Genomic DNA, 26,940 nt, shown 5'->3' with positions numbered 1-26,940 from the left:
TCAGTCATATCCTTTTTTTCCTCTGTCTTTTGCTGTATTAAAGGTAAGGTCTTTATTTTCACTTGCAACTTCCTTAATAGCCTATTCCTTTCTTATCATGTACACTTCTTGGCATACTCGCTCATCTTCCATCTCTCCATTCCCCAATCCCAAATGCCTAGACTTAAAAGTGTCTTAGTTGGGACCTCACACTTGAAGAAAATTCTTTGTAAACAGCCAGGACGCAGCAACAACCTTCCTTTTAAAGCCTTCTTAAAAGTCCATTTCTGCAAACCTGGGTAGGAGCTGGGCCATTTGTACACTACGAAAGGCAGTGCATCAAACAAGCACAGCTGTGGTGCTTCTTTTTTCTCTCCAGTCTGCAGGCACGTTGCCTCATCTCTCCTTTACACTTACAAGGAAAGCTTTTTGGAATATAGGGCATGATTTATGTGTCAAATGAGAAGTACTTCACACAATAGATTGGTCTAGAGTTAACATGATAATCCTGACAACAGTGCTCGTAAATGTGCTAGAAAGATATGGCCCTATGCAGATCTTACTGCTGCTTGTACAAGGAGCCAAGTATTTCCAAGACAACTCTTATATCTTCACGTATGTTTTTCCAACCCATAGAATTATGCTTTAATGGTATTTCCACAGGAGAGCAAGGTGAGCCAAGGACCGGTCATTACAGAGGCTTTTCCATGTAATTGAGTGGTTCAAAAAAACATTATGAAATATTATCTTGGCAAAGGATGTAAATGTGAAGAACAGCTGGTAATCCCATGAAGATCCTGCTCATCTATAAATTAATACATGCCACTGGGGATACTGACAATTTGTCTTGGAAGTGAAATGGTTGAAAAGAGATTTTGGCGCTCAATCAGCAAAGGATATGACACTCATAAAAATAGAATTACATTTATGACACAGTACAACAGTTATTTGGTTTTGGATATATTTATATGAAATCAAGCATCTATTTCTGATATCTATGTGTGTGTAAAAATTAAATTTCATTCCATTGGGAAAGAGTCAAAACTTCCTTTTTTAACTTTTCAGAAGAGCATAGCTTCTACCAAAAGAGCTCAATAAAATGTATTTGCTATTTTGAGGGCCTCTTCTTTGAACAAATGGTTTTCTTACAGCCCTCCTCCTCCACTGCTTCAGTTTTACAGCATAATGAAAACAACATGCAGCAAACTGTAAGTGAGGTAGGACCAGAAGAGCAGTTTTAGAGGGGTAGCAGCTGAAGACATTGCTTAACAGTTACATAACTGGAAGGAAGGCCAGAAGATATAAATGTTTCTCATTTATCCATGCATATGTAGATATGCACATAGATGTAAAGAAAGAATGGTTGCTAAATATGCCTTTGTGCCATAAATATGTGTGTGGATAAATAGGAAAGATAATCAGGCATCCAGGAAACTAAATTTGCTTTATGTAGTTAAATTTATTGCAGATATGTTGGCAGTAGACTGTCAACTTTGCTATGTGTATACGGGATGATTGATACTACCTGTTTTATTGTTATATGATACACTACACCCCTGTGCATCCTTCTATCCAGGGACTCCCAAACAGAACCAAGGTAGTTTTATGTATGTACTAGTGAATCCCTTCAAATTAATACCCATCTCTGTATTCCCTGCCTCACTTCTTCCTAGAGTATGTGTTCTTCCACAGAGAAGCCCTCTCCACCTATTTGATGCAGATCCCAACACTTCAGTTTAGGAAACCTACTTTCATCACCAAAGTAAGAGTTCAGTGCTCTCACTTGCTTTTATACAGCATTACCAAAATCAAAGAGTTTTTGTCTCTATATTTTGTATCTCACCTGTCTTCAGGTCTGCTCTTCTTCATTACCTCTTCTCCCAGGTAGCAAGTGACAGGATGAGAAGAAATGGCTCCAAGTTCCACCAGGGGAGGCTTAGATTAGGTATTAGGGAAAATATTTTCACAGAAAAGGTTATAAAGCATTGTAACAGACTGCCTAGGGAAGTGATGGAGTCACCATCCCAGGAAGTATTAAAAAAAAATGTGCATATGGCACTTGAGGACATGCTTTGATGGTTAACGTGGTGGTGGTACAGGGTTAACAGTTGGACTTGATCTTAAAGATATTTTCCAACCTCAGTGATTCTATGATATGTATTATCTTGTTTCTGTTAATGATGGTTAGCTGATTTTAGATTTCTCTTTTCTTATTTTTATTATGAAAAAAACAGGTGTCTGGTCACTGTCTTTTCTGTGCTGAATTTTGCACATTTAAGGTTTTTCAGTATTTTTATGTTTGATTTTTTTTTAATGTAAAAGCACCTTTTTATTGAGTGAGGTGTACAAATACACCTCTGAATGCTCAGCATTTGTACCTGGGAAAGAAAAGGAGAACCAAAGGGAGCACTAAAGTTTTCTTCTAAGTAGTTATTTTTTTCCTACTCCAGATCTCAAGCTATGACTCTAGACACAGGCTGAATTGTGATCCAGATTGTGACTGTTTCCTTTGTGGTCAAAGGCAAAAATGCTTCTGATTGCAGACCTGCATCCCAGATTTCATCCTATAGCCTCAGGTAAAAGGGAAAGGACAGCCTTAATTGTAGTCTTCCTTTCTTTGAACATCTAGTGGCATTTCCAATAAAGCCAATCCATTCTGTACCTGAGAGGAGTATCATCTATCCCTACATCTGCTATTCAGTTCAAATAGCCTGGGGGCTTTCTAGAGTTACGAATCATTCTGTGAAAACCCTCCTGAGGTCTTTTGATACAGCATCCCAGATCAAATTGATATGCTGCTTCTGCCTTCTCTGACCTATGCAGTGATGTTGATGGATAAGACTCTATTTCTGTTAGTTCACTTGCTTTAGCAAGCGCTGGCTTAAGTGCAGCTTCTGCTGTGTGTAATGGCAGATGCTGCCAAACGTGACTCACATTTTCTCTTTGTTCTCTGGTACAGCAGACTCTCCAGTTGCTTCTCAGCATGAGGAGCAAACTTATTTCTTAATTCAAACAAACAAACAAACAAATTGGCAAGAGCCTCAGACAGTGAGATGTTTTGGGTAAAAGGCTGTGCTCATTAGCATTTCTCCAGTAAGGAACAGCAAATTTCCAAACCACGCTGTCTGGGGCAGGTTCCTAACCCTATGAAACTGTATGGCTCTGGAGAGGAAGGAAGATAGTACCTCTCCAGGAATAAACAGCTTTTCTATCACATTTCCCTTGCTGGCTGTCCTAAATGCATGACACACGATAGTGCAATGCTTTCCTTTTTTAGAAAGAAAGACTTCAATGACAGAACTGCTCTATGCAATTTAGTATATCATATGAATTTTCTGTATTAGAGGAGGTCCTCTCTTGTCTTCTGGACAAGATTGTCTGAGTAGTTAGCAGAGAAACTCTGCCCACATCTATTTACCACTTTTACAGTTTGCAGGTTAGCCTCTTTGCAGGTGTGCTGGAAAGAGGTAGATTTCCTTTCTTTGCAATATCTTTCCTCCATCTCCCCTTCTTCTGGAGAAAACAGCCTGTTCTCTTCTGCTCACCTGCAAAGCACTGCCCAAATAAGATAGAACTCCTGTAATTTCAGAAATACAAGGTGCAGAAGTTTGTTCCAGCCACCAGCAAGGAAGAGGGATGGAGGTCATGTTAAGTCTTTCCTTTTCATCCAGAGCCCTCATGCAGTTCTTCTCTGAAGGGTTTCAGAACCCACCACAACAGCCTTCAGGAGCACACTGTTGTCTGCTTGGAGGATATGTGAATGTAACTGTGCAGTGAAATGCACATCAAAGTACCTGCTGCACTCTGATTTACTGAGCAGTGGTAGAAAGGACACTCCTGCATGTGGTTGAAAGTTGAATCCAGCCTCAGCAACTTGGTTTGCCACAATCAGATTATCTCATATGAGCTCTGAGTTGAACTAAACTGTCCCACGCTTGATTTTGTTTTGGATCCATGTGAAATAACAGGGAATACCAACTCCTTTGCGTCAGAACCAGTCTGTTTGCAGGATCTCTATTCCTTTTGCTTTCATTGAGCCACCTTGCGTTGCAAAGCTACTTCTTCTTAGAGACTTGAGAAAGCCAAAGCAAAATGGTATGAATGTGATTAGGATAGCCTAGCATGGTCCCATAAAATTCAGGTTGGCAACTGCACTCAAACTGTTTCCTTATGCATCTTACCTGCCAAGCACAAAAAGTAGCTCGAAAGACAGGTTCAGTCAGGGTTGGGATTTGATTTCTGAGTGAGGCCAATGATTCTAAAAGCAGTTCTTTAACAGAGGTTTTGCTTTATTTTTTTTCTCTTTCCAGTTAGGTCTGCTTACATGAACTCTCCTTTGTCCTGTATTCAATCCTCATTAAGGCTCTGTTAGATTTTTATTTGTACTTTTCTCATACCAAAATATATAACAAAGTTTGGAGAACTAGGTTTGGGGCAGAAAGCTGTAATTTAGGATCTCTTCCACTTTCAGTCACTAGCTTGGGTTCCTCATTGCTCATCTCATCATGCTGAGCTCTCATGAGCTGGCAGCTGTTGTGGTCCATGCATCACTCCTGAACTGATCTGAAAATTCCTGCCAGTTGCAGGAACTGACTGACAGATTGGCCTGTTATTAGGTCTTGAGCTGTGTTATAAGCAGTTGCCAGGTTTGTCTGTTTCTGCAGTGAGTTTTGGCTCCCATTTCCATCTTGGAGAAATTTTTAATGTTCTTTTTCAAAAGTTGGCATCGCTGATACCAGAACAGCATACTTTTTGTAGCACTTGATTTGATTTCTGTACTTTAGGTTGTTTTCTTTCCTCTCAAATGACTGTACTTTACCTACTGATAAAATTCCTTTTCTACAGTCTTTGATTAATAAGTAACATGGACTGTGCTGGCTTGGGAGGAGAGGATTCAGAGAAAAGTGCTGCATTTTAATATGAAGTGAATTGAATCTATTTGCACAAAATTATGTGGAAAGAACACACTTCCAAGAAACCATGTTATTGAAACATGCTCTTCTGTTTCTATTAGTTTGATCTGCAGACTTGCTAATTCTAATTTTATGTAGGCTTAAGGTGACCTCTTTCTCAACGTAGAGCTACCTGTCTTGCATGCAACACCATTTTAATGCAAAGATCCAACCCTGGCGATGATGATTCTGTACTGTACTGTTACAGGTTTTTTTATCAGTGGTAACAAACCATGACATTATTTAGTTGGCTTTAAAGAGAAACCACGTGTGAAGTAGAAGGCATAGAAATTACAGAGATGCTGCAAAGAAAAAAGAAATTAACTAAAATGAAACAAAAAAAAAGTAGGTCAATTTTGGCCTAACTTTGTTCAAGTTGTTTCTTTTAAATATGAAGAGCAGAGAAAATAGGCAGATGGGAGTACAGAAAAGGGAAATAAGCCAAAGTGATTAGCCCGGCGACCTTCCCTTATTTCTGGTGGATTTTGTATGTATGTGCACTGTGCCATTGTTTCTGATGAATAAAATTAACATATTCAATTTATATCCTAAAAGAAGCCTAAATTCAGTAATTTCCTCAGTACTGCAGTTCCAGTTTAAGGTGTAAGTTTTAACTTCAGAAATTGTTGTTATTGTCGTTTGTTATTTTTCTGTATTTTGCATATTTATGTGCTCAGATCGAAGACACCTAAAAAAAGCGAATAATAGTTTTATAAAATAGCATTAGGGCTAATTAAGAAAAGAAAATAGCTCAGAACAATGGCATTCTCCTGGGGTTTTGTTCATATGCCATTTTTAAACAGTTGAACATTGAGTCACTCAATAACAGATTAGCTTATTCATCAGCTTTCTAAGAGCTCAATTTCAATGGATTTCTTCCCTTTCTTATATTCTTTCAAATGATTTATATAAAGGAAGGTTTTCACTATGTTGGTAAGGGTTTCCCAAGAACTTTCCAACTAATGCTTAGTTAAACAGATTGAGTGGAAATTTATACTGTAATTAGTTTGATGAGTGGATTGTGTTGCACAGACCATGTTATCCAGAGTTTTCCACTAAGGAAATGAGAAGAACCTAAGGCAAAGAAAATTAAGTTATTTCACTTCTGGCTGTTATTTATTATTTTAAAACATAATTGTAATTAATGATGACTTTTTAGGCACCTTGTAGTGTTCTGTTTAACTCTTCTTTGAATGTTTGCTAGGCATTTTGGGAGGCCTGTTATTTGGATGAGATCCACAGTGTCTTTTTTCAGGATGGCCAGAAACACAAATTTCAAAGGGCATCACTATTGCCTGGTGAGTAGGCTTACATAGAATATGCTGCTAACAATATGGGACTTAACCTCCACCCAGAAGACTTGGCTCCTGTGTAGAAATAGGTCTATTCAAGCAATTTAATTTCAAAAATCCAGTGGCTTGAAAAATAATGAATATGGATATTTCTGACACACAAAAAGGTGCCTGAGTTCTTTTGTCTCTTTGCTAAACACTTTGCTAAACACTCAAAACCTCCTATAAGAAATGTATGTCATAGTATAATTTCCTGCTTCAAGAAAAATCTGTTTCCTATTCCCATTTTTAAAATTCATGGCTTTGGATGTTGGTGTTCCGGGGTTACAAATTAAGACGGAGGTCTTGATGTACCTTTCATACACATGCATTTCTCAACATCTTCCATGTTATACTTTCCTCCTAGGACCAACTGCTCTTTTCATGCTCACTCCACAGTTAACAACTCTGAGTGGCTCCTCTGTGAATCCTCAGAAGGTCTGTGATTCTTTTGAAAGATGGTCAGTGCTTCTTCCATGATGTCTTTCATGATACTGCACACGAATTCACAGAAAGACATTGCCTTGTTATCCATGTGTTTCCCCTTTCTTCTCTGTGTGTATCCTAACATCTCAGGAACTTTTTTTAGCTTGGGCATGCCAGAGAGTGGAGTGTCACTGAGCTGTGATGGTGACAGACTGCTCCATTTATTTAGGAAATAAACAGACTCTCTTCTTGCTGTAACTCTCCCAGGTGCAAATGTTTCCATATTGTCCTACACTTTACCCCCTGGTCAGTTACTGCATCCCCAGGTCTCATTTCAGGCTGCTCATTTCAGATGCTGTAACCTGTTTCAGCTGAAGGTTTTAATGGTTGGGAAACCTGCTGCCTTTTCAGTGGAAGAGGTGATGGAGGTGCTTGCAAGAACTACAGCAAATCCTGGGGAGATGAAGCGGGAAGTAGGGGTAAAAATGAGGAAGGAAGGGGCTTGAGGATAGTATCTGAGTAGCAGGGACCAGAACCTGCAGGAGGAATGCCACAAGAGCAGAGAATTTGTGTCAGCATACCAAGGCCATTTACCAGCCTCTATCACATTATTTTGCATCACAAGGCATCAGTTCTTATTTAGCAACATCTTTTCTGTCAGCTCCTCTGTAATTCACTTGCTGAGCACTCAATAAATATGTTTTTAAGGGCTTGCTCTGCTACATGAATCCAATTCTAAGTTTCACATTGTTGGAAATAGAAGTGTTTTGAAAAACTTACACAAATGTCTACTGTCTCCTTGGAGGTGACTTTGATACCAACTTTATGTTTTTCACTGAGAGGTATTTACACTGAAGAAAGCAACTTGGCATGAACGACTTTTTCTATTAGCATCTACTTTCACATAGTCTTTTCACACCTCTCATGGTGCTGCTACGTTTTTTGTCTGGTTCAAATTTTCCATGTTTATTAGGTACCTTCTCTAAACCTTAGTACTGACTCAGAGGGGTCAGGAAGTACCACTGCAGACCTTCATGGGACTATGCAGTGTGGCAAGACAAGTGCTGCACAGAGCTGCAGTTCTGTAGAAAATGCTGTTTCTACAAAATGCATGTGATTTTTTTGGACTTTTTACAAGTAAGGAGAGGTGGTCATCCTCTTTAAAGGCAAAACCAGGTACATTTGGAGAGTGCTTTATTCAGGAGATTATTCTGTGAGATGACCCATACCCCATACAGAATAACTGGCTCAGCTGTAAATGTTTGCATTGTAGACACCTGTTACTAGATGAAGTCAATCCCACATGTGCAATGTACTGTTATATTAACTCAAAGTTTTGTTACAGTGCTAAAATTTAACCTCTTGATGATTTGCAATATAAAAGCTCTTCTTTTCAGTTAAATGTACAAATGAATCATGTATTTTCAATATAGGTTTGGGGTTTTTTTCATACCTTCCATTAATTTGATTCTTCATTATTTATGACAAAAATGTTGCAATGGAAATTCTGATTTTCTTTTGACTCCTCATTTTCATTTATTCTGTTCTGTTCTTGAACCAAGTCTCTTCTATGCAACTGCCTTAGCCACTGCTGAAGACAGGTATGTTCTGTAACAGCCATCTTCCTGGGAATAAAAGAGTTTGGGTTACAAGGAGGTGTCCCTTTGCAGTAAAGATTTTCAGGTGGCCTGCACTTCGTGTTCCTAGCCTCGTTTATGTTTGTTTAATTAGCCACTAAAAACCTATATTATTTACTATACTTCATATCTCTTCTCCAAAACAAAAAAGGCAAAATCTTATTATCTGAAATTATGAGACTTATGGTTTTGGTTTTTTAACCAAAATGAAACATAATTAATAAAATTATGCAGTAAATAGCCTTAACAACCTGCTTTGCTAATTCCAATTAATAATGTCATCCAATGTATTACTGCATCAGTATTGTGTTTGTTCAGTGTTTCAAACTTCTCCAGCAAAGCTAATTTATTCTGAAGTGCCAAACCAGAAAGATTTACTAATTGTTTCCCCTGCAAAACTGTTAAGGTAGCCGTGCTTTTTTTACCATCATGTCAGCATCTCAAAACAAATTGAGAAGACTCTCATGGGTGACATATTTAGCTGCATAATGTCAGCTATTAGATAAAGGCAGTGACAAGGATAGTGCAGTTAAATACCTACTCTCTAATTACATTCTCTGGGAAAATTAGAAGTATATGAAAACACAAAAGTTATTACAGTAATATACAAATTTAATGCTCTTGGTTACTAATATTAAATAAACTTTCTGACAAAGCAAGATCCTTAGACTCAACCTTTCTCTTTGACTCCTGGAAAAGTTTGAAGGCAAACAACAGATAGGTCTCAGGAAAAGAATTTTTATATACTTTTTAAGTATACTGTTGCCTTCAAAGTGAATAAATTAGAGTTATAAACTATATCCATTGTTCAGACACTATGTGATATGCTCAATGTGCCTTGTTTTATAAGTTAACATAGAGCTTGCATTATAGTATCTTCAGAATAATAATATTAAAAAGCTAAACATTGCAAATATGACTTTAAAGAAATCCTGCTTTGCTAATGACTTAGGAGAACAGTTGGTGTTAAATTATCCCTGCTACCAAATGTATAAATCTTTCAAAATATCACATGAATGTTACATAAATTGCTCGTATTTATTATTCTACTAACAGTAACTATATGATGCTATTATTAAACTATATAATTAAACTATTACACTCTTGTTTCACTCTTATGCCAAAAGAACTAAAATCTGTAATTTGCTTCACAAAAACAAAACAAACCTTTCAGGTAGGTGTCTGAGAAGTGTAACTGATTTCTGTTGCATTATTGTAAAAGAAAACTATAGAAAAATGAACAGAAATCACTAGTGGCACTGTTTAACATATCCTGACTTGTAGAGTCTTTCTGTATTGACCTTTTCCTTTATGTTTCCTAGTTTTCCCTTGTAACACCAGAAGAACAAGGTCTGTAATTGTAATTAGATCAATCTGACAATGAGTCACTCTCTGGCAGCTAAAGAGGAATCGGGAGAAAAATAATCTAATCTTAAACATGAGTGGTATTTGCTGGAAGGAAGGGAGGAAGGGAGGAAGGGAGGGTGTATGTATTTTTTTAAAGGGGAATGTAAAACTTGCCATGAATTTCTTAATTTTTTTCCTAAATTTTTTTCCTAATCTTGTGCTTCATGATCTAGAGTAGGTGCTGAGTATATTGAAAAATCAGAGCAGTATTGAAATCACCTGTAAATACATATTTCCTTGTGTATGCAAAGTGGCATGTTTCAGTTTTTAATTACACTGTTAGGGGCAGAACTAGTGGCAGAAAGATGGTCATGTCTATTTTTGTATCCATTATCCACTGGCACCAGTTCAGAAATTGTAAACATCTCTAGTAGGCACCTGAGCATCCTGATCATAGAATGGTTTATATTGGAAGGGAACTTAAAGATCATGTATTTCCAATCCCTCTGCCATGGGCAGAGATGCCACCCACTAGATCAGGTTGCTCAGAGCCCCATCCAACCTGGCCTTGAACATTTCAAGGAATGGGGTATCCACAACTTCTCTGGACAACCTGTGCCAGTGCCTCACTACCTCTGAGTGAAGAATTTCCTCCTAACACCTAATCTAAATCTTTCTTAGTTTAAACCCACAGCCTGCTCCCATCAGTAGGAAAAGTGGCTCTCCCTGTCTTTTTTATAGGCCACTTTAAATTCTGCAAGGCCACCATGAGGTCTTCCTGGAGCCTTCTCTTCTCCAGGCTGAGCAACCCTAGTACAGCAGGCCTAAGTACAGCTGCAATCTTGGCGTAGCAATCTACAGCTGGCTGTTGTGAAATGCTGAGTTCTGGGGATTTCTGAGTTCCTTGTCCTCTCTTGAGCCCAAATGCCTGAGTAGACTTTTTATTCTCCATCCTCTCAAGATCCAAGATTGGATTGCACTTTTGAGGATAAGCACACAACTGTGCAGTGAGTGTTCCCCTCGCAAAATGTCACATTTGGTGTAGCATCTAGAATGAAAGTCTAAGCTAGGCTGTGAGGTCTTCAATCCAAGGATGATCCTTTGATCCTATACATATGCATGGGGTTTGACCTAGTTTTTCATCTATTGTGTGTTCCCATAAAAAAGTGACCTTATTTCTGGTTGAATCCTGAATGTGAGGCACTTTGTAATGTAAGCAATAAAATAACACTACATAAATGGTAAATTGCTGCTTTCTCTGTGTTGCTGTCTTGAATTTTTACTTTAATCTCATGTGGATAAAGCTCTCAATATGTGTTCCAAAACACTGTGACTAGCAAAAAGCTGACAGGTAGTGTACTGAAAATTTACAACACAAGATCAAAAACTCTAAAACTTCTGGAGAGAAGAGAGCTGGGTACATTCTGATACCAAATGTGGAAAAGCCCTTGTGCAAAAGGTAATTTGAGTGTCTCTTTCTTTCCTTCAGAACTCTTTAAAATGAAAGTCACCACAGAAATGTCATTGTCTGACTATTTACTAAAATAAAAAGGTTCATGCTGGAATGTATTTTAGTCAAGAGAGAGCTTAGGCTTGCCCTAGATTAGATATGAATTATATTAGACTTGACATAGAATGAAGGTGAACATTGCAATACATCACAGAAAAAATGCAGCAAGAAATAAGACTTTTATCTATAAAGAGCCTTAAGAATGTTTAGCATGAAAACTGGAGGAACTCCAGGTAGTGCATCATGGTGCTACGTACACCCAGCATTTGCTGCCTGTTTGGATTTGTGTAGGTATGAATTCAGACCAAAGGGGTACAAAGATTCTGAAATAGAAAGAAGTCAGTGAAATAATGATACTTCCTTAATCTCACAGTAGATTAATATGTAAGGCCTCTTCTCCTTTCTTAAATCATCTGCCTAGAGTTACATATTCTCATTCTTTAATCATGTAGATAATAAGGAGGCTTGACACTAGCTGTGATATTTGGTGAGCTAAAATATGCTGTCATAAAGTACATTGTTGAGTCTGTTTTAATACTGTCCTGTTTGGTGTGGTGTAAACATTAATGTTTCAATTGATTTTTTTCTTCTTTTCGTCAGCTGTAAAATATTAGTAGGTATTTCTAGTGATAAATGGGTTTTAAAGATTGCCTAAGATACTGGAGGGCCTTGAATGTGAAGGTGCAAGTGGCCATGAAGCCCCAGATATTGCTGCAAGGGATGAAACATTTGAAGTTACATAACAAGCAGATAGAAATTCCAGATATTCTATAATTAACTCTAGCAGTTCATAATAAGGTTCTATGTATTTGATAGTCTCCTTCAAGCTCTTGTGAGTGTTGTAGATCCTAGGTTAAATCAAGACCTAGCCCCCACTCCTGAGGTACAGCTAATCCTGGGAGAAAGCTGGGTTATGGAAAACTTTCTTCCATAAGCTGTCAAGAGGTCAGCAAATTTTGAAAACTCATTTGCATGAATTTACATGCTTCTCTGACTAAAGATCTACTTATAGTTATGTAAAAGTCCTCTCTTACTCCTAGTGCAGTAGGAACAGGCCCTCAGATGCATGACACTATGAATTGTTGCACAGGCAGCAGAATGACTGTAATGTGGCATCTCTCCTTTGTTCTCATGTCATTACCCTGTGAAGTACAAAATGATTGCTCCAGCTTCTGGAGGAAGGATTTGTGTAGGAAATCTGTCCCATAACAGAGCAAACTGAGCCTCTCAGTAACAGAGCTATTGTTCTTTGCACAGACAGCATGGAGGGAGGTCCCAAGGAATGGGGAACTGGTTCATCTTACAACCATGAGACTTTGGGAGAGCCACCTTCATTCCTTCAATAATAAATAATACATTTGATTAGTAATCAATTAGTACATTTCCATGCTGAAACAGAATTCAAGCTGTATAGGTAGAGAGACATCTCAGCATCCACTTTTCCAGCAGCTGCTCTCACCAAGGTTGTTGCAGATGTGCATTCTGACAAAAGTCCAGAAGCCCAGCCAGACAGCATAGGAAGATGAAAATCCTTTCTTGCATTAATTAGTAGGTAAAAGGGCCACTGAGAAGCCCTTTTCAAATGTTTCCATTCTAATTTTTTTTCTTGGAACATTAGAATATAGCAATTAGGAGGTAGCTTTTTAAAACTGAATTGCAATAACTGCTTTCTTATCTCAGATGTTGCATCATGAGTTGGCATTATTTTTAGTTGCTGTGACTGAGTAAATAAAACTGGGCAGAAGATAGATGTGAATCAGTAAGTGCACCCTTTACTGTGGGATTTTTCAAATTTCTCACTTGTTGATGCAATAATTTTCACTTTAAAAGCTTATTCTTATTGGACCTGACTTGTAGGTCTGATATAAATCTTGTAGGTCTGATTTATATCAGACCTACTTTGATTTAAGATCAGCTGAAGCAATGATGTTTTTTGTAAAATCAGTGCTTCTTGAAAGATGAATAGTGCCTTAAATCTAACTGTAAAAACAAATTTTAAGCAGTGGTCACTAATGTGAATTACACAAACAGAAAACAAAGAATGATGATATTTGTCTCACAGTGATTAAGGACAAAAAGGTAAAGGCATTCAAGGTGACAGAAAAATCTCCATTCATTCCATCAGCATTTAGTTGTAGTCCATGATGTGCATGTGAGTGGTATAAAAATTGTTTAACAAACATGTCATAAATGTTAAGCAATGCTATGAAAATTGTCTTTTTATTTCAATTGTCTAAAAATTGCCTAATACCACATTTTATGATTCTATAATTTCAAGTTCAGTTTATTCCATTTAGGAATTATACTGAGCTATGGAGAACAGTAACACTGTGAAGAGATTGTGGAGTTTTCCACTAAAGGATCCTTGAATATTTCTAGGAAGGTCATGGTGCTTAGCTACCAAAAAAAAAAAAAAGGAAAAAAAAGTAACAGAAATTACTGTTTGTCTGCATTGCAGAGAAGCATAAAACAAGTTCTTCATATAGGAACACAGGGTATAGAGATAATTCTGTGAATATATTTGTTTTGGCTGTCCATGACAGCTGAGAAGTAATACATACCAATTTTGTAACCCCTCTGTGGTGGTGCAGTTATTTTACTCCATTTCAAGAAGTAAAGTGGTTTTTTGTTGTTTTTTTGTTTGTTTGTTTGGGGTTTTTTTGGGTTTTTGGGGTTTTTTAGTTTTAAAATAGCTTAGCCAGTACTACATATATGGAAATGAGTTTGAATCTGCTTTAGGCTATGCAGGAATGGGGGGAAGGGGGGAGGATGGGGGGCAAGGTGGCAGGAGGGGGAAATTTGAGCTAGTCCCCAACAAATTTCTTCTCTCTCCTGCAGTCAGAGAAGGATGCATGCAAGTGACTAAGTATCACATTGTGACTTTTGCCAATGATTTTAAACATGATATGATAGAGAAAAGTCAAGGTCAAAGCTTCTGTACAGACATTTTGTGATGTCTGTAAGACAGTAAATCATAAATTATAAAATATGGTGGTGGCTGTGAAAACCCTGACATCTCTGACTCAAAGTTAGACTTGTGTATTAGGGAGTGATATAGCTGCAGAACTGAGAGACCAAACTGCTTAAGGATAAGCAGTTATCCAAGGGTCACTGTAGCAGTGGAGATGTTCATGACTAGCTGAAGAACATTTGTTTCTTTGTTCAGTCAGTGCTGCACTGACTTGCTGGAGGTCACAGATTAAGCCAGCAGCCCCTTCAGTATGTGAGCAGACAAATTCATGCTGTCTCACAACCTTAGCAATTTTTGCAGGGAAAAGATTGGAAGGGTGAGTGAACCAGAGGCACATACATATACATATATCTAAATTGTGTGTGTCTATATATGTATGTGTATGCCTACCTGGGGAGGGGAAGAGGGGGTGGTAAGGGTGCATGATGTGTATGTTGTAGAAAAGACTTCTAGATCCAGTTTCTGCAGTGTGTGTTCAGTCAAATGCAGCCCACCACCACTGTTAGTGTATTTAGAAAAATGGATTTAAGCATAGTATTAACACTGAGCATGCCTTGTCTAAATAATTTCAAACCATACATGTCTGTATGTCTTTTGGTGCACTGCAGCCAAAAGTGCACCAAAAGTGAACACTCTTCTTAGTTCACATGTGCATAAGGAGTTCTCAACTCCTGATGCAGCATAATTTCACCCAACTTTTCTAACCATGTGCATAATCTTGGCAGGTAAGGCAAAAAGTAAGGCAAGCAGCTGGGAACACAGGGCTTTGAAGTTGTTTAGGTGTTTACATGGCAGTTATCTGAATTGCACCTGGGCATTTGCTGGCAGTGAACCCCACTGCAAAGGGAAATTTATGCTTTTCTATGAAAATATTAACTTTGCAATTGGAACACAAATGCATTGTCCTTTATTTATATGGGTTAAAGTGTTCATTTGGAAAATAAACAACAGAAGTCAATACACATTACAAGCATTGGTTTTCCTATGGGCTACACCAGAATTTGCAGTGGAGTTGTCATTTCTGACACATCTTGTGTGCATTTGCTGTGGAGGTGGTGAGGTAGGTGGCATCCTCTTACCTGCTGCTGGCACACTGGAATCCATTCTGTTCATTCTTAGAAAGGGAGAACTATGAAACCTCCCAAAAGGAAACCATGCCATTTGCCTGGGAAAAGGTTTGGTTTTTTTTAAATCTGGCATAACAGCTGTGATAAACAGAGACAAAGCCACAGAGGCAGACAAAAAAAAAAAATCACAAATTGAAAAGGATTTACAGCAGGTTTCCAGTAATGAAATGTTCTATAAAGACTAAAATCTATAAATTAAAAGATAAAAAACAATCAGAATGTCTGCTTCTCCTAAGGGCATCAGCCCTTGCTGGGATGACAGAAGGGGCAGAGATGCTACCTAACATTTTCCACAGATGCTCTCATGAAGCTGTCCACAGCTCTTCTGCTGTGCACAACTTCTGTACTTTCAGAAACTCTTTGGAATAAAACAATTATTTTCTTCACTTATCCCTGCTTTACCTTTTACTGAAAAATGGCCACAAAACAAACCTGTGTTGGTATTCCTCAAGAAGCCTAAAATGTTGGCCAAGATTTTAACTGATGGCTAATACATCAGTATACTGGGAAGAGTGCATTTTTGTTTAAGACTAAATTACAATGATGAGTTTTATTGACTGCAAAGGAGAATACCCAATATCCACTCAGAGCCTAGCCATCATGAAACATTTCTGTGGACACTCAGTAGTGAAAACAAACAAACTGCTGCTAATGGCAGTCTGAAGTTCATTCCCAGCTAAGTACTGCTCTGAGCCAAGCTAAAATAACACCACAGCTGTAGCCAGAGCTCACAGGGCTTGGTTTTCGTGTTCTGCCATGGATTACTGCTAACTGCTGTTTGCTTTAGCAGTCACTCATTTCCCAGAGCAGCACACCAGTCCCCAGCTTTCATGCCTCTCTTTGTTGCTGTGTGACCTCTTGTACCTTTCCCACTTCATTCTATCTTTAAAATAGATATAGCACTTCTTCCTACTCAAGAGGGTAAAAATGATAGCAATGTGTGACTCACTGTATTGTTCCAGGATTGTAAAAAGCAGGGGCTCCTCTGGCCTCTCACTTTTGTTCATCTCCATTTGGCAGTTATTGCTCCTCTTGTTTGTCTTTCTCCCACCTCTGCCCCATCACATTTCCACCTGACCCCCACACATATGTTGTGACAACTGCATTATCTCCAGTTTTTATTCATGTCTTTGTTTATACAGAAGCATGACTGGTTATCTTAGCAGAGAGCTGAGCACTAATTGTTATTTGCACAGTTCTGAGCATGTTGATGTTAGTCCTGCTGCAGAGTTGAGAGTTCAGAATGACTAAGTGCTTCTGGGGCTTGGTAGAGGTAAAAGCATAATGAAGAGGACATTTTCTGATTTTATCAGGATGAAATTTGCTGAGACATGGCAGAACTGTATCCTGTAAGGAAGTGATCCTTAAGGGTGGGTGTTGGGAATTGGGCATGGTGAATTGAATATTTAGGACACCATGCAAACCAGAAGAGCCTACATATTCCACAAGCTGTTTCCTTGGCTAAATTCTTGAGGTTACCTGTACCTGCTTTGCAAGAACATAATGCCCAACTGTCAGGTTAGATTTTAATTAGATTTTAAAATATTGGGCACTATTAAAGCATGTCTAAAAGCACAAAAGTGGGAAGTGCTATTGAGAGCTTGTGTAAGTGAAAGAGAATGGGGGTGTATCACCACTTTGCACCAGATGGAACCAGACCTGTTTGGCTGCCCTGGTCACCTTGAAGGGCCCAGGGGCATCTGTTTCTGCAGTGAAACATCTGTGTTCTGTCTCTCAGGTATATCCAGCTGGCCACAAAGGGCAAAATAATGACAACAGAGAAGCTGTTCTCACAGCTGGCTTTGGTTAGAACATGAACTTCCATGAGCACAGTATAGAATCCCTAAAAATTTAAGAAAATTACTATGGATATATTATAGCAAAGTAACATTCTGGAGTTTTAAATAGCTACATCTTCAAAATAATACTAAAAAAATAATAATTTTGCCTGTTCAGAGCTATTTTCTACATTAATTCCAGTGACCTCTAAAATCAATAGTAAAAGGTATAATAAAATAATATAAGTCTAAAAGGTATAATAAATCCTTGAAGGTGAAGAAGATACCTGAACTTATGATACCTTGGTGCCCCTTTTTAATGGTTTCAAGCACAAATACTGGTAGAAACAGTCTTGCTGTTTGGTGAAATGCTTTGCCAATTTGTAAAATTTTCTTATATGATTCGACACCAGGTTTTGCAAATTTCTTATGTAATGTAATACAATGAGTTAAATATTAAAGTAAACACATTTTCAACCCAAAAAGTATTTTTTCCTTCAAAACTATCAAAATGAAACCCTTTAATAATTTGCTTTTTTATTTGATAATTCACATTCTCTGTTGAAAAGTCATGTCAATTTAATTTTTAAATGGAAAAAGAGGTGGGAAAAGTCCTCAATAGTTTCAAGCTCCAAATTACCACTTCTACTGATTCCCATATTATTGCTCTTATCCTTCTGTGGGATTTGTGGATCAGTTGCAAACTACTGCAACATTTTTTTTTTACTCTAATGTAAATGGTGGTATCTGACCATACCTGTATATGTGGTGCAGCATAGTCAGCAACAAAGAGGCTCTTGTCACACAGAGGCTTTTTGCTAGCCATTAAATAATAGGAAAATTTTCGTGTTCAGACTTTCACTAGTTGTACTGGGGCAAAATTTAGGAGATCAGATAGTTCAGTCTTCAAGACTATGGAATAGCAAACACAGTCATTTTATTCCATAGGGGAAATCATAGGAGAAGCAAAGGTAATATAGAGTGAATGACAGCAAAAACCCCAAGACTACAAAGTATTAACCAAAGTGTTTGCATTAGAGCAACATGTGAGACACAGGAAATGGAGCTATAATGGAGCTCTTGTGGTGAAAGCAACAAATTAAACAGCAGAAACTTTTTGGGAATAAAATTAATGTTCTGCTTCTTTTGATTCCCCTGAGTGCTAGTGCTAGTGCAAGACAAATAGGCATGGCCAGCTGAGCCACAGGGATGGATGGTATCATCCAATCTGATGGCAAAACGAGCAATTGCAATGGTTTAATACAGTAAAAAATACCATGGAGGCACACCCTAGCACTCATCTCAAGTGGCTGCTCCTCATGTGTTGGAACTGAATCCTCCTCAATAAAAATTTGGTTGTAACCCCCCAGCCTGTAACTGCTTGACATTTGGAAATCATATTAGCATCTGCTAGAGGTGAAATCTCCCTGGTCTGTTAATATAATAAATTCTTTTAGATAAGTATGATAAATTACATTTACTGAAACGCATGTTGCTTTACTGTTAGTCTTGTAGCTCATTTTCTTCTAATCTCACTTGGAACATTGTTGAAATGGTTTTCATTTTTATATACTTTATTATTGCCCTGCTCCACATATTGTAAACATTTTTTAAATGCTGTTCAAAAGCTTTCACTTTAAAATAGTTTCCAGGTAGTTTTCTATTTGATCGAAGTTTTCAAAACAGCAGCCATAAGAAATGTCACATTATTTTCTAAACTTCTGTCAATAGTACATAGGCAAAATAGATACATATTTGTAGCAAAGAGAAAAAAGCTATTTAATGACTCTTTCTTTCTATGACAGTTTTTTGAACTAGCACTGATCTTGGTGCAAAATTAAATAAATATTTAGACTAAATTAAAATGCATGTTAAAACCTGTGAGTGAGGGTAATTTTGCCAACTAAAATACTAAACAAGGGAAAATAATTTTCAAATTTTCATTGTGTCCTTTAACAGCTGTGCACAATTATGTTTTTATATCTTTAGGCAATATTTACAGTTTTAACTTTTTAGAATACAGCTCAGAGTATTAAGTTTAGGGTTTTCAAAAGATGTGTCTGTGTCCTCTGAATTCTTACAGATGCTTGAAATCCCCCTGTAGGTACTGAAAGGCTGCAGTGAGGTCTCCCGAGAGCCTTCTCTTCTCCAACTCTCTGTCTTCGTAGGAGAATTGTTTCACCCTTCTGATCATTGTGATCATTCTGATCTTTGTGGCCCTCCTCTGGGTCCATTCCAATAGGACCACGTTTTTTCTGTGCTGGGGTCCCCAGAGCTGGATGCAGTACACCCAGTGGGGTCTCATGAGAGTGGAGTAGAGGGGCAGAATCACCTCCCTTGACCTGCTGGTCACTCTTCTTGTGAACAAGCAAGAAGATTTGCTTGAGTGCAGAATGGGGAGCTGTTTAAACTTCTTTCTTTGACCCCATCATGAATAGTTTACAGCACAGTAGCTCAGGTTCAATGGAAGAAATCGAGAATTTCACCTTCCCCCTGCTTTCTAACCTGCTGAAGAGGCCAATGTGTTGTGGTGCAACAGGTATGAGGCAGAATCACATCCAACCAAGACCTGTCTTCCATGCCACAAGGGGAAATTCTCTAATAGAACTCAGGCTGTATATCAGATATGGTCTCTAATAAACACCTCTGCAGTGGTTGTATTTTAAAGGAAAATTATGAGCTCTGTTGTCAGCCTTTGAAGATACATCTTAAGCAGCAGTTTCAACCCTGTACCAAAGATGGGTGCCAAGTCTCTAAGAGAAATCAAATTTCTGACACAGCAGTCTCAACAGTATTTTCTGTGGAATAGCTTCAATATTGCCATTATTCTTAGCTGACTAATGTGCTCTAGGGCACTTGCAAGTGTCATCCAGACTGAAGTTCTCATTGCAGGGGCCAGGTAACTTCAAGTTAAGGCTAACATTGCTGTGTCATAATATTACTTCCCTTTTTGGGCTGTAGAATTTTATTTTGAAGTAGTAACTAGGATTTTCTTTCCTTCTGTAAACATCTTTCTGAAAGGATCTAATAAACCTGCTACACGGATGATTGAGCTTTGCATGTGGATTGCTGTTTTCCTCCTTTAAAACTGCCTATATGTCACTCTAATTAAAGCCTGGCAGGTCATTAAATTGCTAGAATGAAGAACCAGCATGATTTTTTAATCCTTATTTGGAGGACCTTTTTCAGTTTAGAGTGCTTTCCTTCAGTATCAGTGAACCAGTAGGAAGTCATAGAGATTTATCCTTTTTCCTCTGCAAGGAGTGTCGTGTTTCAGAGTGCTGCTGCCACTTGCTCACCACAAAACACAAACTTACTGAACTTAAAGCCTTTTTTATTAACAGCAGATGTAAAGTAGTCCTGTCCAAATGCCAGGGTTTATTTGATAGCAGTGATATTTCTGATACCATATCTATGTTGAATAAATTGTCTGTCTTTTTTATTAAATGTCTAGGAGAAATATTTGCATGCTGAACAGATACACTAATTACCTTTTTTATTTTTTTTGGAGGGTGCGATTTCCTGAGAGTGAATGATGACAGTTTGACAGGTACTCAGAAATATCAGTGGAAGATATGGGCATGTTTGAAATGGGAGCATAAAGGAGCTAATAACTAATAGAGGTTGATGGGGGAGAGGGAAGTAAAAGACGTGGAAGCAAAATGGTCTTTTTTTCTTTGAAATGGTGTATGATACTACAGGATTGGCTGGCATTACAGAATCCCTGGGCTGTTGCAAATTAAAATGGTTTTGAAGTTGTTCAAGTCAACCATTTCATAATCTGTGTCAGAAAAAAAAAGCTTTTATGTGACAATAATGTTTCTGGGATGATATTAAGTCATTTAATCTAGTTTGATGAGTTCCATGCCCTGATTACTTATAGCCATGAAAGATTATGTAGATATCAGAGAAACAGTTTTCCAATGTGTATGTTTATTTTCCTTGTTGACTTTATAATGCTGGTGCTTTGCTTCTATCTTTACTTCCACTTCATCCAAGGAGTTCATTTGAGTAATTTGTTTCCACACAGAATGCCTTTCAAGAAAATCACAGAAACATTGAATTGTGCAGGTTGTAGAAGACCTCAGAGATCACCAAGTCCAGCCATTAACCTAACACTGTCAAGTCCACCATTTAACCATGTCCCTCATTTCCACATCTGCATCTACACATCTTTTAAATACCTCCAGGGATGGTGACTCTACCCTTCCCTGAACAAACAGCCTGTCTCAATGTTTGGCGGTGATTTCTGGGAAGAAGTTTTTCTTAAAATCCAATCCAAACTTCCCCTGGTGAAACTTGAGGCCATGTCAGTTTCTTTATAAATGCAACATGTCCACTTTCCTCCCACCAATAGATCCACAGCCTTTCTTTAGGTAGCTGAACCTACACTGAGAGTACAGTTTCCTTATTCATGTCACTGGCTCATCCTGCTCTGATCATGGAGCACAGGGTGACACTGTCCAGGCAAGCTTTTGGAGACCTTTGCTCACAGAGGTGAAAGTGGGATGGCCCTGCTGAAACATGGGACTGCTGAGGAGGAGGAATGGACCCAGCATCTAAACATTTCTGGTTTCTGTGAGCTGGTTTACATGCTTCAGCAAAGAAGACAAGGCTATATCAGCAGAGCGTGTTTATCTTTGGCTGCTGTTTGACACTTCCACTTGCAAAATTGTTACAGCTGGAGTTGTACGCAAATGATTTCTTTATTATTCATAGCAGCAGGTGCTGCAGCAGTCTTTTGGCTAGAGTTGTACTCTCTCGGTGTGTGGTTTCTATATATTTGATTAGCTGGTGCCATGCTGTTCAGATGGGTTGCTAGTCCTCCAATAAATGTATTTTGTTACACAATCAGTTATGTAGTGCCTTATCATTTCCATAAATCACTTTTAGTTGGCAGCTTTCTGTTGCCACTTGAGATTGTTCCAGCAATAATTTGCATCCTTTTTTTGTATGGCATCCTAAAAAGATCTTGGAAGTTAACATAGCCTGGGTATGATTTTAATAGCTGGTGTCCTTCTGGCAGCACTAGAACACACAAACCAGTTATCCACAAAGGACTGACATATTTATTTTCGATTCACATATCATTTATGTATTCTTCAAGAAGTGCTTATCCAAAGATTCAGTATAGCAATTGAGGCATCAACCAGGCTTATGCCAGAGTTGTGATTCTAAAAATCAGGTGCCTGTCCCCAGGCAGGGTGATAAACAGCACTGCAGCTCACTGAGGACTGGAGAGACAATATGATATACCTCGTTCAGAAAGGCATCCCAAAAACCTGGCACACTCATGTGGAACCTGCCTGTCCCTTGCCAATTGACACAGCCCATGCCTGAATTTCCTGCTTCTCTGTGGAAATTAGATACTTTGCCACTAATGAAACATGATTTAGACTCAGCTACTCATTATCTTCCCATCAGAAGTGACCACTCCACTTGATCCCTGCTGGCTAAAGATAGGTTAACTTCAGCTGCTGCTAAGGCAGACCTTGCAGTAGAGCAAGAGGCTCTTTTAGAATGAAATTGCCTTGCAGAAGGAAAAAAAATGTAGCCTTGCTGTGCTTTCCCTATTATTGAGAGAGATGCCTAATCAATTTGGTTCCATGCTCAGAGGAGGAATTTTCCAATATCTCAGTAAAATTCTTCATTAAATAAAAGGTAAATAAAAAGCATGTTTTTATAGACAGATTCTTATCAAGGCTGCAGAAGCAATACTGACTGAAGAGATAACAGAGCACTTGGTGCATGTGATGGAAAGGTGCAGATGGTTGTCCATGTGGGGACAAGCAGATAACAGGAACAGGGTGTGTCACTGCAAGGCACAGGAATGTCTGTCTTTTCAGCTGCCTGCATATTGGGCACTTCACACTGGTACCTGGAGGAATCAGTTCACCCTTCTGTTTAATTAAGAAAAATTAGGTGCAGTACCACCCATTATGCTAGTTTCATTTACGGCCTGCATTGCTGAGAGTGGGTGATCTATGAAAGGAAATGCATTTAATCACTGTCAACAACCTCCTCATCTGAGCACTGAAAGCTATTAAAGAGAAAAGTAATGGACCAAGAGGTGCATCCAAGTGTGGTGTTAATGGCACCCCTTTCATTTAGCATGGCAAACCCAAAGAAGCAAAATGAAAAATATGAAGAAAACAACATGGTAGGTCAGTTTGGCATGAGCCTCAATCAGAGCGACCCTCTCTTGGTCACAGATGAGCAGGAAACAGACATCTACCTTTCCAAGTCACAGTGTCCTGTTTCTTGCCCGTCAGTAGAGCTGCCTACACAACTTTTCAGCCGCCTGACTGCTCCCTGAGCCCCACCAGCATCACAAGATCCTTTCAGGCATGTTCCAGTGTGTTGCACCTTATATATCCTTGTGACATATACTCTGCTTGTAGAGTGTGCTCCTAGACTCACTCACTGCAGGACAGATGAACCTGACCTGAGAATGGGTGCCAGGTTGTCAATAGCAAGCAAAACTAGCTATTGTGCATAATTTTTATTGATAAGCTCTGGATTTTATGCTTTGTGTAAGGTAGTGACCATTAATAATTACATTGATTGTCATCTTGAAATGTGGAACTTATTTGAAGGAAAAAATTACCATTATTAAAGAAAAATCACTTTCTTACAGATGCTGTTTCAGAAGCTGTGCAAGGAAAAAGCAGGTAAGGCTGAATTACTTCTTGGAAGTTTCTTGGTGGCTTGTGTAACCATGTGTGCAATGATGGGGCACCCAGGGAGTCTCTGTTATGAAATGGGTGTTCAGTGCATTCGTGACAATCTCTTCTATGCTGCTGTTCATGACCTATTGGTGTAGGATTAAGGTGGTTCTTAGGAAAGCTGATAATTCATCACCTTTTGACTTACACCTTGCAAGGTAAGTTCTGAAATAATGGGGATAAACCCAAACATTTGTTACTGGTGTCAGAGTGGGACTGAAGGTCTTTCCATGGCACTGGTGTGTGTGTGTGAGAGAGAGGTGAGCCGAGATGAGGAACAGCTCAGAGCTTTTTCTGTCTCAGCAGTCACTCAGCAGCTGAATCTGATGAAGAGGCTCATTTACAGAGGCATATTTTTCAAAAAATCCAACAGCCCCCTGGGACCCACATGTCCCAGTTGGCAGAGTCACAATGCCTGATTTCTCCCTTAGCAGGAGCCCACTATCTGGTTGAAGCATTTTTCAATATTAGCAGCATTATTGAGTTTGACCATTATGGAGGAATTATTTAGGGCCAGCAAGGCACCAAGACCAGAGCAGAAAACAGAGCTAAAGACTCAGATACCCTGAACTGCACATACATTATCATGCCAGGAGCTAAGGAAAGGTTTGGATAGACAGATATGTACACACACATCCTGGTTCAGCAAGATACTTAACACACAATTAAACCCGCATTTGACAAAACCAATTAATTGCAACAGGCATAAGAAACTGCTTGGATGATTTGCTTAATTGAGAGTAAAAGTCTTTATTAAATTGTAATGAAGCACAATTAAGAAACACAGAGAAAAGGAACTGCTTCCTAGAATGTAGGTTACTGGGGTTTAATAAGAGCCTCAAACTTTTGCAAAAAGAAATGTTCTCAAAGTCTAGATGAATCCACCTTCCCACAAAAGTCTTTGCCAGCTAGAAGTATTTCAGTCATAAACCAAATGACCTCTGGAATCACCCATTTCTGACTGCATTTTCTGTTTTGTTAGTCAGGATGTATGCAGAGTGTGCCAAATAAAAGGAAAGCAATTGGACATCACTGCTGTAATTACTCCTCTGTCCCTAGATGACTTAGCATCTTTTTTTTTGCCTGAAGGACTAGTTTAAGCCAGTTTGCTCACTCAGTAATTTCTTCTTGCATCTGTCTCTGATCTAAACTGCATCCACAGTTCATTCCAGGGGCCAACCTTGAATCATTTAAAATCAGATGAATGCGGCTTTTTGGAGTCAATTTCATTGGTTCAGTGGCTCTGCTGGCAAACATAGTGGCTTAGCAAAATGACAGAAATCCTGGCCTAGAAAACTCAGGTCTCTGTAGGCAATTCCACCCTCATGTACTTTAATTCAGGTCAACAAAACATAAAGGCTGCTGAGCGTAGTGTAAATGTATGTATTTTCATTGAAGCTCTATACACATTAACTTTTCCTGCCTTATGATTTGGATGTGGATTTATTCCATGATGGTATTTGCAATGAAACACATGCCTGGGTTTTTCCAAAGCTAAACAAATTTCAGAAGTTCTGAGATTGATTGAGCAATTGTTTTAATTGTATTCATTGTTGGATCAAAACCTCTCTGTGCCACTGAAGGTTGGCACTTTATAAAGAAAAAGGAAAACCTGTCAATGGCACATGCATTTTAAATAAAACTAATTCTTTTAGCAGTGTTCCAATTTTATTGTATGATTGATTTTTAATTGTTTTACTTTTATGACAATATTAATTTTGTCACCCAAAGAGATAAAATTTAGTGCCTGTCCTAATGGTAGAACTGTAGGATGATGGTTGAAAATCTGATGATTGCAGACATGAAAGAAGAATGACAGGTCATTTTCTCACACAGTTTGGTCACTGAGGTGAAACTTTAATCATAGAAATCTAGCATATGGTAGAGCTAGTAATAAATTTATCATTAAAATGCTTTTGGCAGAAAATGTTCATTTCTTCAAATAGAACATTTTACAGGAAAGGTTAGCATCCATTAATCTATTTCAAATTGTTTCTGTAAAATAGGAACACACTTCTCAGCATGCAATTATTTAACAGTCTTCAAAGTGAGAAGTGTTAATTTTTATTTAAATTTGAAATTTTGGCATTGAAATCTGTTAGACTGAAATACTAAAAAAAAGAGAGAGAGATAAAAAGAGAAAACCTGATTTAAATTATAAAAAAGGGAAAATCTATGTCTTGAGCTAAGGGACAAGGGTTTCTTCCAGATTTGCAGTTGCTAAACATTTCTGATATTTTCTGTGCTTTCTGGATAATAAATTTTCTGGTTTGGAATTTCTTGCATGAGGAGAAAACCTCTCCTGTCTATATCAGCCACACACAGAACACAGCACTCACTGTTCTACTCAGGCTTGTTTTCTGCATCATTCTCCCCTTACATCCTGACTTCTTATTCTTTCTCATTCTCTTTTGTCATTTATTCTTCTAATCCCTTTCTTGGCCAGAGCTCTAGAGCTCTCAGGGGCCAAGAGGGTCTTTTCCCAGAATGCCAGTGGGTCACCCTGCCCTCCCCACCAAAGAACACTTATAATCCCATCCTGGACAATCCCATCCCATCCTGTCAGGAGCTGGGGATGCACAGGGCAGCTCAGAGCTCCTGCAGCCAGGGTGGAGACTTCTGCAGTCCTTTCCCCAAGGCTGGGCTGTCCTCAGCTTCCAGTCATTCTCCATGTAAACCATTTTTGCATGTGAGAAGGAAGAAGCTGCCCTTTGGAATGCTGTTCTCTTTTGCAGCATGAGCTGGTGGCTGCCTGGGGAATGGGGCAGACACAGGAACAGAGGTCAGACAGCTCCAGGATGAGGCCTGGGGGGTCAGGGATGGGCCAAGGATGGGATGGGATGTCAGTCTGCAAGTTGGATCACATGGCTGGGCAGGGCTGTGGCAGAGAACAGGCCTGCCACAGCATCGTGGGACTGGGATGGACAGCTCTGGTTTGGGCTGAAATGAAGTTCCACAAAGACTTGGAAATTCATATATTTACGTAATTTCGTGGTGTTAAGTAAATACAATGTTATTTGGACTTAGATCTAGGCTGCAAATGTGGTGTTGCCCACACCCTTTAAGATGTAGTTAGGAAAGTGCAAGTGACAGGTGCAAGAGAGAACAAGCAGTTTGTAGTGGAAAAGTTGGTTTCACACAGACAGGCTCACCCTTG

The 26,940-nt window shown here is 38.7% G+C and overlaps 1 long non-coding RNA gene across 1 annotated transcript in view; it reads left to right on the top strand.

Moving 5' to 3' along the window:
• Positions 1–23,716, top strand: part of LOC136553405 (uncharacterized) — a 78,413-nt gene extending 54,697 nt beyond the window's left edge. Inside the window, exon 3 of the long non-coding RNA XR_010783150.1 lies at positions 23,696–23,716. This is a non-coding gene — a long non-coding RNA (uncharacterized lncRNA). The remainder of the gene's footprint in view (positions 1–23,695) is intronic.
• The last annotated feature ends 3,224 nt before the right edge of the window (positions 23,717–26,940 follow it).

This window comes from Molothrus aeneus, chromosome 2, assembly GCF_037042795.1.
Source record: "Molothrus aeneus isolate 106 chromosome 2, BPBGC_Maene_1.0, whole genome shotgun sequence".
NCBI lineage: Eukaryota > Metazoa > Chordata > Aves > Passeriformes > Icteridae > Molothrus > Molothrus aeneus.
The sequence above is the reverse complement of the archived record's forward strand: the minus strand, read 5'-3'. Positions and strand labels throughout refer to the sequence as shown.